This window comes from Salvia miltiorrhiza, chromosome 3 (assembly GCF_028751815.1).
Source record: "Salvia miltiorrhiza cultivar Shanhuang (shh) chromosome 3, IMPLAD_Smil_shh, whole genome shotgun sequence".
In the NCBI taxonomy this organism is placed as follows: domain Eukaryota; kingdom Viridiplantae; phylum Streptophyta; class Magnoliopsida; order Lamiales; family Lamiaceae; genus Salvia; species Salvia miltiorrhiza.
Genome location: NC_080389.1, coordinates 32116255 through 32132607, shown reverse-complemented (window position 1 = coordinate 32132607; position 16353 = coordinate 32116255).

Here is a 16353-nt window from a genome sequence, read left to right as displayed (position 1 = left end):
GGGCTGGGAGAGAACTAGGGAACCAAGGAGACGATCGCAGGGCTCCCCCTCCGCCTCGCGAGGAAAAAAGGCAAGTACACATGATTATCGGAGAAGAAAGTGGGCCCATATCCAACAGGGCACGGAAGCATAACATCCGTTCATGTAGGGCTGGAACTTTTCCTAATCACGTCATGATGATACGCGGTGCTGTGAAAGAGCCGAGCATTTCTTTTGGGCCAGAAGATCATGTCAGGCTGATCCACCCGCACGATGATGCCTTACTTTTCTCTGCAGATGTGGCGAATTGCACTGTGCACCGCATATTTGTAGATTCGGGAAGTGTCGTGAACATAATTTACAAAGATTGCTTGACAGCCATGGCCCTAGATGCCACCTTGAAATCGCTAGGCAACCCATTGTATGGTTTTACGGGAGAATCTATTTTGCCACTGGGATCTCTGGAGCTACCAATGACGTGGGGAAAGGAAGGGGCTTCCTGGACTAGTATTCTTAAATTATTGGTGGTGGACTTTCCAAAACCAAGTTATAATATCATCGTTGGGAGGCCAGCGCTGAATGCTTTTCAGGCCGTGATTCCATGTACCATCTGAAAATGAAGTTCCATCTCGAAGGCGGTGGAGAAGTGGTTGGGAATCAGATTACCTCAAAGGAGTGCTTTGTCAAGAGCTTAACGGCCCAGGCTACTTTGTTTGTTTTTGTGTCCCACAAATCCTTTTCAAACTTATTCTCTTTGGTGGTGAATAAGTTTGGGGGGATGTGTCTTCGTGGGTGCACATTTTGTTTTGGTTGTTTTTGTTCTGTCGTTGAGATTTCTTAGTCTTGCTTTGGCGGTTCTCTCTGTGATGTTACCTTGATGATGATGTGAGTAGTGTAGAGATTGGTTGGATAACTGGTTCATGATGATTTCTGTTTAAAACTTGTGAAATTGCATGCGTTTGTGTTGATATTGTTGAGATTGAGCATGAGTGATGAACGATAAGCGTGGTCTCTATATGTTTGCAATCAATGAAATAAGCTGTGAGGATTTGAGCCTTGACTGTCATTATTTTACAGTCTTATTTCTTATTCTTGAGTGATTGTTCAAGCATGCATGTTTCTCAATAGAACTTGTCTTGGTTTCTCCTTCGAGGTCACATAGTGTGCTTAATAACTTTGAGATGATAGAAGGCCATCTTTGCTAGCCTATTTATCCCATATTTGTCCTCTATCTTTATATGATCCTAGTTCACCCCCTTTGAGCCTTATTTTTCCATATTCTTTGATTTAGTTATGGGAGGGAGCTTGGAGACTATTTGATAGGAGATAATTGGGTTGTGGAGATGAATGATCATAGGTTATGTTTTGTGGTTTTAAATTGAAAATCCTAGTACCCTACAAGTTGTTGAAAAAAAATGGTGGAGAAAAGAAAAGAAAAAAAAAAGAGAAAAGAATTGAAAAAAATGGGTACATAGGATGCATTAGAGAGACATAATGTTATGAGAAATAATTGTTGAGTTGTGATGGTTCTCGTATTGAAAAATCTGGTTTTATGAGAGGGTGATAGAATTGAGTAAGAATGCTATAAGGTTGGTGATTATGCTACATTGAGAGTATCTAGTCACTTAGCCAAATATATCCTACCCTACCAAAGAGCTTACATTACAACCCTCAATAAAGACCTTTTTGATCTTGGTTATAGGAGCACACATTAAGTGGTGGAGATGTGAGACAATTGACCAGCTTATTACGAGGGTTGCTAGAACCCTCGTCTCTGGCTATTACAGGGGGAGGGAGCAGGTCCTCGAATAAAGCCATACAATCCATCCCTGAAATAGCAGAAGCATGTCCTTAAGGAAAATGAAATATGCAAGATAGGGAAGCACTGATATTAATAAGAGAGGAATCTCCCTCCTTACCTATGCGGGATTCGGGATAGCGGGGAAACAGCCCGTTGGCTGCCAGCGCTGAGTCATCCTCTACGAGGTGCTTGGCAGGGAGGACTCGATTGAAGGCATTTAATTTATTAAGGATATCTAAGTCCTTAGAGGAAGGAGGGAGAAGAGAAGCAAGAATTCGAGAGTGGCACTCGGGATGCCACTTCACATCCCAAACCCCTGCAAAGGAAAGCCAGGTTCCTTTGTCAGTGCGGGCAAAACAATATTTACTGATAAATTTTTTATCAGTGGGTAGTTTGCTAAGGAAAGTGGCTTTGAATTTCGTATGAGTGGAAAAATTGTAATGGGTGTTGGTCTTTTTCAGGATCTGGGTTTGGCAAAAGAGCTGCGCTGTATCAGTGCAGCCATGGTACCCAACCACTATGTGAAAGAAAAAAGCTCATTGCAGCGCTGATGGGGTTAACTGGTAAAAGGTGATGCAGAAGTAATTACAGATCTCCACTAGGAAAGGCGGAGGAGGAAGACGCAGCCCTGCGACCACCTGATGTGCCCACATGGCTATGGTGTTTTCCCTAAGGTTGTCAGGGGTTATAAGGGATTTATTATCGGGAACATTGGAGGTCGGGCCAAGAATGGGGCCTTTGAGTTTTTTCTCTATGCGTCTTACTTCTTTAACGTCGATTATTGAGAGGGGCACGGTGTGCAAAGAAGACATATTTTCTTAAAGATAGTATTTACAAACGACATGTAGAAATCAGATATTACCAACACAATAGTTCGAAAAAATCCGCCGAGAAGAAGAAGGAGTAGGGTCGAGGGCAATACCTAAGTAAGAGCGCGGGAATCGAAAATAGCGGAATAGACGCCGGAGAAAGGTGAATGGTCGCTGGAGTGGGGCAGAAAGCATAAAATCACCGGAAATTGTAAGAAGCGGGAAGGGAAGAAAGTAAAAGAAGGCGAAAGGAGGAAGATGGTGGGCTTTATATTTAGGGCGGCATGGACATCAGAAAATGAGAGGCCCAATCAGGAGCTGATGTGTGGCACACCTAAAACGGCAAACGAAACTAAAGACGCCCTTTTGGGCAAAAATGTAGTGATGGGACAGAATTGGGACCCGAAACTGACACGTATTTAATGCATTCAAATGGGCAGCACTGATGTCCTTACGCCGCAGCAAGGGCAGCGCTGGTTCAGCGATTACTTGGATAAAAGGAGACGTCGGTTAAACTCGAAGAAGACCCGATTTAACTCGTCTAGAGGGGGAGTAGCTGATGAGGAGTAAATTACGCGTGGAAGATACCAGCGCTGACCTTGGAACGGTAAGGATAAATCAACCCGATGGTTACGCGAAAAGACCATGAAGAGGCTTGAGGGGACGTGACCATGACAATTCTATACTAGCATGCGTACAGTGCTGCGGTAAGAGATGGGCTGGAACTAAACTGGCAGGGCTGGAACCAAACTGGCAGGGCTAGTATTAGTTGAGCTGAAGAATAACGCCGAGTACGAGGAACGAAGGGTATGAGGCAGGGTTGTCTAAGCATTCTTAGGGTCTCTTATCATTTAATTTAGGTCAGGGTTGCGACCCCAAATTTACCTTTATCCCCCTTTGTATGTATCTATAAATAGAACCATTGTATCATTATGATAGTAGTAGTGATTTCTAATACAACAACCTTTATTTTTTTCATCGATTACTCTCAACTCTCGTTTAACGCACAATAGGTAAATTCTTCTTAAAACAATCCACCGAAAGTGGACACATCAACCACATTAATTGGGATGGCTCAACAGTGGTTCCGAGCTCTGGAACCGGATTCTATTCATTCTTTCGAACAACTACATGATGCCTTCATGTGCCACTTTGCAAGTTCGAAGCGTGCTGCAAAGACTGCGATGTCACTGATGGACCTGAAACAAGAACCTATTGAAACTCTAAAGGAATTTGCTGCTCATTTCACCAAGGCATCTCTGGAAGTGCCCAAAGTTGAATCTTAGATTAAGGGTTATGCCTTTGTACGTGGTTTAGGGCCCGGGGCTTTCTTTGATAATTTACAGGTAAAGCAACCGCGAGATTTTGATGACATTCTAGCCCGACTCCTAGGGTACATACAGCTGGAAGAAGCCAGAGCTGCTCGAAAAACAGAATACAATGGTAACAAGCCCAAGAAAGTGGAAAACAAAGCTGAGTCAGCAGACACTCGTTACCAAGGGAGGGCACCATACAGGGGACTGCCACCCTGAGTGCTGCCGGGAGAAGCGCAACCAGCATACCAGCCCGCTCAAAATGAGCAAACATTTAAAGGAGTGCATAATGTTAACCGACTCACTGATCAGACCCCGTTGAACAAGCTTCAAGAAGAGGTCTTTTATTTGATAAAAAATGAACCATGGTTTAGGGCTCCGCGAGACTTTGCTGCAGGGGCCCCTAAGCCTGGGCCTAATGGTCTGCTCTGCCAGTACCATAATTACTATGGACATCCCATAGAATATTGTGGGCATCTTCGCCACAAGTTAGAAATTTTGGTAAGACAAGGAAGGTTGGATCAATTTGTGAAACAGACACTATCCCAACGTTTGCAAGACAATAATTATAATCTTAGGGCTGGGAGAGAACAAGGGAACCAAGGAGACGATCGCAGGGCTTCCCCTCCGCCTCGCGAGGAAAAAAGGCAAGTACACATGATTATCGGAGAAGAAAGTGGGCCCATATCCAACAGGGCACGGAAGCATAACATCCGTTCATGTAGGGCTGGAACTTTTCCTAATCACGTCATGATGATACGCGGTGCTGTGAAAGAGCCGAGCATTTCTTTTGGGCCAGAAGATCATGTCAGGCTGATCCACCCGCACGATGATGCCTTACTTTTCTCTGCAGATGTGGCGAATTGCACTGTGCACCGCATATTTGTAGATTCGGGAAGTGTCGTGAACATAATTTACAAAGATTGCTTGACAGCCATGGCCCTAGATGCCACCCTGAAATCGCTAGGCAACCCATTGTATGGTTTTACGGGAGAATCTATTTTGCCACTGGGATCTCTGGAGCTACCAATGACGTGGGGAAAGGAAGGGGCTTCCTGGACTAGTATTCTTAAATTATTGGTGGTGGACTTTCCAAAACCAAGTTATAATATCATCGTTGGGAGGCCAGCGCTGAATGCTTTTCAGGCCGTGATTCCATGTACCATCTGAAAATGAAGTTCCATCTCGAAGGCGGTGGAGAAGTGGTTGGGAATCAGATTACCTCAAAGGAGTGCTTTGTCAAGAGCTTAACGGCCCAGGCTACTTTGTTTGTTTTTGTGTCCCACAAATCCTTTTCAAACTTATTCTCTTTGGTGGTGAATAAGTTTGGGGGGATGTGTCTTCGTGGGTGCACATTTTGTTTTGGTTGTTTTTGTTCTGTCGTTGAGATTTCTTAGTCTTGCTTTGGCGGTTCTCTCTGTGATGTTACCTTGATGATGATGTGAGTAGTGTAGAGATTGGTTGGATAACTGGTTCATGATGATTTCTGTTTAAAACTTGTGAAATTGCATGCATTTGTGTTGATATTGTTGAGATTGCGCATGAGTGATGAACGATAAGCGTGGTCTCTATATGTTTGCAATCAATGAAATAAGCTGTGAGGATTTGAGCCTTGACTGTCATTATTTTACAGTCTTATTTCTTATTCTTGAGTGATTGTTCAAGCATGCATGTTTCTCAATAGAACTTGTCTTGGTTTCTCCTTCGAGGTCACATAGTGTGCTTAATAACTTTGAGATGATAGAAGGCCATCTTTGCTAGCCTATTTATCCCATATTTGTCCTCTATCTTTATATGATCCTAGTTCACCCCCTTTGAGCCTTATTTTTCCATATTCTTTGATTTAGTTATGGGAGGGAGCTTGGAGACTATTTGATAGGAGATAATTGGGTTGTGGAGATGAATGATCATAGGTTATGTTTTGTGGTTTTAAATTGAAAATCCTAGTACCCTACAAGTTGTTGAAAAAAAATGGTGGAGAAAAGAAAAGAAAAAAAAAAGAAAAGAATTGAAAAAAATGGGTACATAGGATGCATTAGAGAGACATAATGTTATGAGAAATAATTGTTGAGTTGTGATGGTTCTCGTATTGAAAAATCTGGTTTTATGAGAGGGTGATAGAATTGAGTAAGAATGTTATAAGGTTGGTGATTATGCTACATTGAGAGTATCTAGTCACTTAGCCAAATATATCCTACCCTACCAAAGAGCTTACATTACAACCCTCAATAAAGACCTTTTTGATCTTGGTTATAGGAGCACACATTAAGTGGTGGAGATGTGAGACAATTGACCAGCTTATTACGAGGGTTGCTAGAACCCTCGTCTCTGGCTATTACAGGGGGAGGGAGCAGGTCCTCGAATAAAGCCATACAATCCATCCCTGAAATAGCAGAAGCATGTCCTTAAGGAAAATGAAATATGCAAGATAGGGAAGCACTGATATTAATAAGAGAGGAATCTCCCTCCTTACCTATGCGGGATTCGGGATAGCGGGGAAACAGCCCGTTGGCTGCCAGCGCTGAGTCATCCTCTACGAGGTGCTTGGCAGGGAGGACTCGATTGAAGGCATTTAATTTATTAAGGATATCTAAGTCCTTAGAGGAAGGAGGGAGAAGAGAAGCAAGAATTCGAGAGTGGCACTCGGGATGCCACTTCACATCCCAAACCCCTGCAAAGGAAAGCCAGGTTCCTTTGTCAGTGCGGACAAAACAATATTTATTGATAAATTTTTTATCAGTGGGTAGTTTGCTAAGGAAAGTGGCTTTGAATTTCGTATGAGTGGAAAAATTGTAATGGGTGTTGGTCTTTTTCAGGATCTGGGTTTGGCAAAAGAGCTGCGCTGTATCAGTGCAGCCATGGTACCCAACCACTATGTGAAAGAAAAAAGCTCATTGCAGCGCTGATGGGGTTAACTGGTAAAAGGTGATGCAGAAGTAATTACAGATCTCCACTAGGAAAGGCGGAGGAGGAAGACGCAGCCCTGCGACCACCTGATGTGCCCACATGGCTATGGTGTTTTCCCTAAGGTTGTTAGGGGTTATAAGGGATTTATTATCGGGAACATTGGAGGTCGGGCCAAGAATGGGGCCTTTGAGTTTTTTCTCTATGCGTCTTACTTCTTTAACGTCGATTATTGAGAGGGGCACGGTGTGCGAAGAAGACATATTTTCTTAAAGATAGTATTTACAAACGACATGTAGAAATCAGATATTACCAACACAATAGTTCGAAAAAATCCGCCGAGAAGAAGAAGGAGTAGGGTCGAGGGCAATACCTAAGTAAGTGCGCGGGAATCGAAAATAGCGGAATAGACGCCGGAGAAAGGTGAATGGTCGCTGGAGTGGGGCAGAAAGCATAAAATCACCGGAAATTGTAAGAAGCGGGAAGGGAAGAAAGTAAAAGAAGGCGAAAGGAGGAAGATGGTGGGCTTTATATTTAGGGCGGCATGGACATCAGAAAATGAGAGGCCCAATCAGGAGCTGATGTGTGGCACACCTAAAACGGCAAACGGAACTAAAGACGCCCTTTTGGGCAAAAATGTAGTGATGGGACAGAATTGGGACCCGAAACTGACACGTATTTAATGCATTCAAATGGGCAGCACTGATGTCCTTACGCCGCAGCAAGGGCAGCGCTGGTTCAGCGATTACTTGGATAAAAGGAGACGTCGGTTAAACTCGAAGAAGACCCGATTTAACTCGTCTAGAGGGGGAGTAGCTGATGAGGAGTAAATTACGCGTGGAAGATACCAGCGCTGACCTTGGAACGGTAAGGATAAATCAACCCGATGGTTACGCGAAAAGACCATGAAGAGGCTTGAGGGGACGTGACCATGACAATTCTATACTAGCATGCGTACAGTGCTGCGGTAAGAGATGGGCTGGAACTAAACTGGCAGGGCTGGAACCAAACTGGCAGGGCTAGTATTAGTTGAGCTGAAGAATAACGCCGAGTACGAAGAACGAAGGGTATGAGGCAGGGTTGTCTAAGCATTCTTAGGGTCTCTTATCATTTAATTTAGGTCAGGGTTGCGACCCCAAATTTACCTTTATCCCCCTTTGTATGTATCTATAAATAGAACCATTGTATCATTATGATAGTAGTAGTGATTTCTAATACAACAACCTTTATTTTTTTCATCGATTACTCTCAATTCTCGTTTAACGCACAATAGGTAAATTCTTCTTAAAACAATCCACCGAAAGTGGACACATCAACCACATTAATTAGGATGGCTCAACAGTGGTTCCGAGCTCTGGAACCGGATTCTATTCATTCTTTCGAACAACTACATGATGCCTTCATGTGCCACTTTGCAAGTTCGAAGCGTGCTGCAAAGACTGCGATGTCACTGATGGACCTGAAACAAGAACCTACTGAAACTCTAAAGGAATTTGCTGCTCATTTCACCAAGGCATCTCTGGAAGTGCCCAAAGTTGAATCTCAGATTAAGGGTTATGCCTTTGTACGTGGTTTAGGGCCCGGGGCTTTCTTTGATAATTTACAGGTAAAGCAACCGCGAGATTTTGATGACATTCTAGCCCGACTCCTAGGGTACATACAGCTGGAAGAAGCCAGAGCTGCTCGAAAAACAGAATACAATGGTAACAAGCCCAAGAAAGTGGAAAACAAAGCTGAGTCAGCAGACACTCGTTACCAAGGGAGGGCACCATACAGGGGACTGCCACCCTGAGTGCTGCCGGGAGAAGCGCAACCAGCATACCAGCCCGCTCAAAATGAGCAAACATTTAAAGGAGTGCATAATGTTAACCGACTCACTGATCAGACCCCGTTGAACAAGCTTCAAGAAGAGGTCTTTCATTTGATAAAAAAATGAACCATGGTTTAGGGCTCCGCGAGACTTTGCTGCAGGGGCCCCTAATCCTGGGCCTAATGGTCTGCTCTGCCAGTACCATAATTACTATGGACATCCCATAGAATATTGTGGGCATCTTCGCCACAAGTTAGAAATTTTGGTAAGACAAGGAAGGTTGGATCAATTTGTGAAACAGACACTATCCCAACGTTTGCAAGATAATAATTATAATCTTAGGGCTGGGAGAGAACAAGGGAACCAAGGAGACGATCGCAGGGCTCCCCCTCCGCCTCGCGAGGAAAAAAGGCAAGTACACATGATTATCGGAGAAGAAAGTGGGCCCATATCCAACAGGGCACGGAAGCATAACATCCGTTCATGTAGGGCTGGAACTTTTCCTAATCACGTCATGATGATACGCGGTGCTGTGAAAGAGCCGAGCATTTCTTTTGGGCCAGAAGATCATGTCAGGCTGATCCACCCGCATGATGATGCCTTACTTTTCTCTGCAGATGTGGCGAATTGCACTGTGCACCGCATATTTGTAGATTCGGGAAGTGTCGTGAACATAATTTACAAAGATTGCTTGACAGCCATGGCCCTAGATGCCACCCTGAAATCGCTAGGCAACCCATTGTATGGTTTTACGGGAGAATCTATTTTGCCACTGGGATCTCTAGAGCTACCAATGACGTGGGGAAAGGAAGGGGCTTCCTGGACTAGTATTCTTAAATTATTGGTGGTGGACTTTCCAAAACCAAGTTATAATATCATCGTTGGGAGGCCAGCGCTGAATGCTTTTCAGGCCGTGATTCCATGTACCATCTGAAAATGAAGTTCCATCTCGAAGGCGGTGGAGAAGTGGTTGGGAATCAGATTACCTCAAAGGAGTGCTTTGTCAAGAGCTTAACGGCCCAGGCTAGTTTGTTTGTTTTTGTGTCCCACAAATCCTTTTCAAACTTATTCTCTTTGGTGGTGAATAAGTTTGGGGGGATGTGTCTTCGTGGGTGCACTTTTTGTTTTGGTTGTTTTTGTTCTGTCGTTGAGATTTCTTAGTCTTGCTTTGGCGGTTCTCTTTGTGATGTTACCTTGATGATGATGTGAGTAGTGTAGAGATTGGTTGGATAACTGGTTCATGATGATTTCTGTTTAAAACTTGTGAAATTGCATGCGTTTGTGTTGGTATTGTTGAGATTGAGCATGAGTGATGAACGATAAGTGTGGTCTCTATGTGTTTGCAATCAATGAAATAAGCTGTGAGGATTTGAGCCTTGACTGTCATTATTTTACAGTCTTATTTCTTATTCTTGAGTGATTGTTCAAGCATGCATGTTTCTCAATAGAACTTGTCTTGGTTTCTCCTTCGAGGTCACATAGTGTGCTTAATAACTTTGAGATGATCGAAGGCCATCTTTGCTAGCCTATTTATCCCATATTTGTCCTCTATCTTTATATGATCCTAGTTCACCCCCTTTGAGCCTTATTTTTCCATATTCTTTGATTTAGTTATGGGAGGGAGCTTGGAGACTATTTGATAGGAGATAATTGGGTTGTGGAGATGAATGATCATAGGTTATGTTTTGTGGTTTTAAATTGAAAATCCTAGTACCCTACAAGTTGTTGAAAAAAAATGGTGGAGAAAAGAAAAGAAAAAAAAAAGAGAAAAGAATTGAAAAAAATGGGTACATAGGATGCATTAGAGAGACATAATGTTATGAGAAATAATTGTTGAATTGTGATGGTTCTCGTATTGAAAAATCTGGTTTTATGAGAGGATGATAGAATTGAGTAAGAATGCTATAAGGTTGGTGATTATGCTACATTGAGAGTATCTAGTCACTTAGCCAAATATATCCTACCCTACCAAAGAGCTTACATTACAACCCTCAATAAAGACCTTTTTGATCTTGGTTATAGAAGCACACATTAAGTGGTGGAGATGTGAGACAATTGACCAGCTTATTACGAGGGTTGCTAGAACCCTCGTCTCTGGCTATTACAGGGGGAGGGAGCAGGTCCTCGAATAAAGCCATACAATCCATCCCTGAAATAGCAGAAGCATGTCCTTAAGGAAAATAAAATATGCAAGATAGGGAAGCACTGATATTAATAAGAGAGGAATCTCCCTCCTTACCTATGCGGGATTCGGGATAGCGGGGAAACAGCCCGTTGGCTGCCAGCGCTGAGTCATCCTCTACGAGGTGCTTGGCAGGGAGGACTCGATTGAAGGCATTTAATTTATTAAGGATATCTAAGTCCTTAGAGGAAGGAGGGAGAAGAGAAGCAAGAATTCGAGAGTGGCACTCGGGATGCCACTTCACATCCCAAACCCCTGCAAAGGAAAGCCAGGTTCCTTTGTCAGTGCGGACAAAACAATATTTACTGATAAATTTTTTATCAGTGGGTAGTTTGCTAAGGAAAGTGGCTTTGAATTTCGTATGAGTGGAAAAATTGTAATGGGTGTTGGTCTTTTTCAGGATCTGGGTTTGGCAAAAGAGCTGCGCTGTATCAGTGCTGCCATGGTACCCAACCACTATGTGAAAGAAAAAAGCTCATTGCAGCGCTGATGGGGTTAACTGGTAAAAGGTGATGCAGAAGTAATTACAGATCTCCACTAGGAAAGGCGGAGGAGGAAGACGCAGCCCTGCGACCACCTGATGTGCCCACATGGCTATGGTGTTTTCCCTAAGGTTGTTAGGGGTTATAAGGGATTTATTATCGGGAACATTGGAGGTCGGGCCAAGAATGGGGCCTTTGAGTTTTTTCTCTATGCGTCTTACTTCTTTAACGTCGATTATTGAGAGGGGCACGGTGTGCGAAGAAGACATATTTTCTTAAAGATAGTATTTACAAACGACATGTAGAAATCAGATATTACCAACACAATAGTTCGAAAAAATCCGCCGAGAAGAAGAAGGAGTAGGGTCGAGGGCAATACCTAAGCAAGTGCGCGGGAATCGAAAATAGCGGAATAGACGCCGGAGAAAGGTGAATGGTCGCTGGAGTGGGGCAGAAAGCATAAAATCACCGGAAATTGTAAGAAGCGGGAAGGGAAGAAAGTAAAAGAAGGCGAAAGGAGGAAGATGGTGGGCTTTATATTTAGGGCGGCATGGACATCAGAAAATGAGAGGCCCAATCAGGAGCTGATGTGTGGCACACCTAAAACGGCAAACGGAACTAAAGACGCCCTTTTGGGCAAAAATGTAGTGATGGGACAGAATTGGGACCCGAAACTGACACGTATTTAATGCATTCAAATGGGCAGCACTGTTGTCCTTACGCCGCAGCAAGGGCAGCGCTGGTTCAGCGATTACTTGGATAAAAGGAGACGTCGGTTAAACTCGAAGAAGACCCGATTTAACTCGTCTAGAGGGGGAGTAGCTGATGAGGAGTAAATTACGCGTGGAAGATACCAGCGCTGACCTTGGAACGGTAAGGATAAATCAACCCGATGGTTACGCGAAAAGACCATGAAGAGGCTTGAGGGGACGTGACCATGACAATTCTATACTAGCATGCGTACAGTGCTGCGGTAAGAGATGGGCTGAACTTAACTGGCAGGGCTGGAACCAAACTGGCAGGGCTAGTATTAGTTGAGCTGAAGAATAACGCCGAGTACGAGGAACGAAGGGTATGAGGCAGGGTTGTCTAAGCATTCTTAGGGTCTCTTATCATTTAATTTAGGTCAGGGTTGCGACCCCAAATTTACCTTTATCCCCCTTTGTATGTATCTATAAATAGAACCATTGTATCATTATGATAGTAGTAGTGATTTCTAATACAACAACCTTTATTTTTTTCATCGATTACTCTCAACTCTCGTTTAACGCACAATAGGTAAATTCTTCTTAAAACAATCCACCGAAAGTGGACACATCAACCACATTAATTGGGATGGCTCAACAGTGGTTCCGAGCTCTGGAACCGGATTCTATTCATTCTTTCGAACAACTACATGATGCCTTCATGTGCCACTTTGCAAGTTAGAAGCGTGCTGCAAAGACTGCGATGTCACTGATGGACCTGAAACAAGAACCTATTGAAACTCTAAAGGAATTTGCTGCTCATTTCACCAAGGCATCTCTGGAAGTGCCCAAAGTTGAATCTTAGATTAAGGGTTATGCCTTTGTACGTGGTTTAGGGCCCGGGGCTTTCTTTGATAATTTACAGGTAAAGCAACCGCGAGATTTTGATGACATTCTAGCCCGACTCCTAGGGTACATACAGCTGGAAGAAGCCAGAGCTGCTCGAAAAACAGAATACAATGGTAACAAGCCCAAGAAAGTGGAAAACAAAGCTGAGTCAGCAGACACTCGTTACCAAGGGAGGGCACCATACAGGGGACTGCCACCCTGAGTGCTGCCGGGAGAAGCGCAACCAGCATACCAGCCCGCTCAAAATGAGCAAACATTTAAAGGAGTGCATAATGTTAACCGACTCACTGATCAGACCCCGTTGAACAAGCTTCAAGAAGAGGTCTTTTATTTGATAAAAAATGAACCATGGTTTAGGGCTCCGCGAGACTTTGCTGCAGGGGCCCCTAAGCCTGGGCCTAATGGTCTGCTCTGCCAGTACCATAATTACTATGGACATCCCATAGAATATTGTGGGCATCTTCGCCACAAGTTAGAAATTTTGGTAAGACAAGGAAGGTTGGATCAATTTGTGAAACAGACACTATCCCAACGTTTGCAAGACAATAATTATAATCTTAGGGCTGGGAGAGAACAAGGGAACCAAGGAGACGATCGCAGGGCTCCCCCTCCGCCTCGCGAGGAAAAAAGGCAAGTACACATGATTATCGGAGAAGAAAGTGGGCCCATATCCAACAGGGCACGGAAGCATAACATCCGTTCATGTAGGGCTGGAACTTTTCCTAATCACGTCATGATGATACGCGGTGCTGTGAAAGAGCCGAGCATTTCTTTTGGGCCAGAAGATCATGTCAGGCTGATCCACCCGCACGATGATGCCTTACTTTTCTCTGCAGATGTGGCGAATTGCACTGTGCACCGCATATTTGTAGATTCGGGAAGTGTCGTGAACATAATTTACAAAGATTGCTTGACAGCCATGGCCCTAGATGCCACCCTGAAATCGCTAGGCAACCCATTGTATGGTTTTACGGGAGAATCTATTTTGCCACTGGGATCTCTGGAGCTACCAATGACGTGGGGAAAGGAAGGGGCTTCCTGGACTAGTATTCTTAAATTATTGGTGGTGGACTTTCCAAAACCAAGTTATAATATCATCGTTGGGAGGCCAGCGCTGAATGCTTTTCAGGCCGTGATTCCATGTACCATCTGAAAATGAAGTTCCATCTCGAAGGCGGTGGAGAAGTGGTTGGGAATCAGATTACCTCAAAGGAGTGATTTGTCAAGAGCTTAACGGCCCAGGCTAGTTTGTTTGTTTTTGTGTCCCACAAATCCTTTTCAAACTTATTCTCTTTGGTGGTGAATAAGTTTGGGGGGATGTGTCTTCGTGGGTGCACTTTTTGTTTTGGTTGTTTTTGTTCTGTCGTTGAGATTTCTTAGTCTTGCTTTGGCGGTTCTCTCTGTGATGTTACCTTGATGATGATGTGAGTAGTGTAGAGATTGGTTGGATAACTGGTTCATGATGATTTCTGTTTAAAACTTGTGAAATTGCATGTGTTTGTGTTGATATTGTTGAGATTGAGCATGAGTGATGAACGATAAGCGTGGTCTCTATGTGTTTGCAATCAATGAAATAAGCTGTGAGGATTTGAGCCTTGACTGTCATTATTTTACAGTCTTATTTCTTATTCTTGAGTGATTGTTCAAGCATGCATGTTTCTCAATAGAACTTGTCTTGGTTTCTCCTTCGAGGTCACATAGTGTGCTTAATAACTTTGAGATGATAGAAGGCCATCTTTGCTAGCCTATTTATCCCATATTTGTCCTCTATCTTTATATGATCCTAGTTCACCCCCTTTGAGCCTTATTTTTCCATATTCTTTGATTTAGTTATGGGAGGGAGCTTGGAGACTATTTGATAGGAGATAATTGGGTTGTGGAGATGAATGATCATAGGTTATGTTTTGTGGTTTTAAATTGAAAATCCTAGTACCCTACAAGTTGTTGAAAAAAAATGGTGGAGAAAAGAAAAGAAAAAAAAAGAGAAAAGAATTGAAAAAAATGGGTACATAGGATGCATTAGAGAGACATAATGTTATGAGAAATAATTGTTGAGTTGTGATGGTTCTCGTATTGAAAAATCTGGTTTTATGAGAGGATGATAGAATTGAGTAAGAATGCTATAAGGTTGGTGATTATGCTACATTGAGAGTATCTAGTCACTTAGCCAAATATATCCTACCCTACCAAAGAGCTTACATTACAACCCTCAATAAAGACCTTTTTGATCTTGGTTATAGGAGCACACATTAAGTGGTGGAGATGTGAGACAATTGACCAGCTTATTACGAGGGTTGCTAGAACCCTCGTCTCTGGCTATTACAGGGGGAGGGAGCAGGTCCTCGAATAAAGCCATACAATCCATCCCTGAAATAGCAGAAGCATGTCCTTAAGGAAAATGAAATATGCAAGATAGGGAAGCACTGATATTAATAAGAGAGGAATCTCCCTCCTTACCTATGCGGGATTCGGGATAGCGGGGAAACAGCCCGTTGGCTGCCAGCGCTGAGTCATCCTCTACGAGGTGCTTGGCAGGGAGGACTCGATTGAAGGCATTTAATTTATTAAGGATATCTAAGTCCTTAGAGGAAGGAGGGAGAAGAGAAGCAAGAATTCGAGAGTGGCACTCGGGATGCCACTTCACATCCCAAACCCCTGCAAAGGAAAGCCAGGTTCCTTTGTCAGTGCGGACAAAACAATATTTACTGATAAATTTTTTATCAGTGGGTAGTTTGCTAAGGAAAGTGGCTTTGAATTTCGTATGAGTGGAAAAATTGTAATGGGTGTTGGTCTTTTTCAGGATCTGGGTTTGGCAAAAGAGCTGCGCTGTATCAGTGCAGCCATGGTACCCAACCACTATGTGAAAGAAAAAAGCTCATTGCAGCGCTGATGGGGTTAACTGGTAAAAGGTGATGCAGAAGTAATTACAGATCTCCACTAGGAAAGGCGGAGGAGGAAGACGCAGCCCTGCGACCACCTGATGTGCCCACATGGCTATGGTGTTTTCCCTAAGGTTGTTAGGGGTTATAAGGGATTTATTATCGGGAACATTGGAGGTCGGGCCAAGAATGGGGCCTTTGAGTTTTTTCTCTATGCGTCTTACTTCTTTAACGTCGATTATTGAGAGGGGCACGGTGTGCGAAGAAGACATATTTTCTTAAAGATAGTATTTACAAACGACATGTAGAAATCAGATATTACCAACACAATAGTTCGAAAAAATCCGCCGAGAAGAAGAAGGAGTAGGGTCGAGGGCAATACCTAAGTAAGAGCGCGGGAATCGAAAATAGCGGAATAGACGCCGGAGAAAGGTGAATGGTCGCTGGAGTGGGGCAGAAAGCATAAAATCACCGGAAATTGTAAGAAGCGGGAAGGGAAGAAAGTAAAAGAAGGCGAAAGGAGGAAGATGGTGGGCTTTATATTTAGGGCGGCATGGACATCAGAAAATGAGAGGCCCAATCAGGAGCTGATGTGTGGC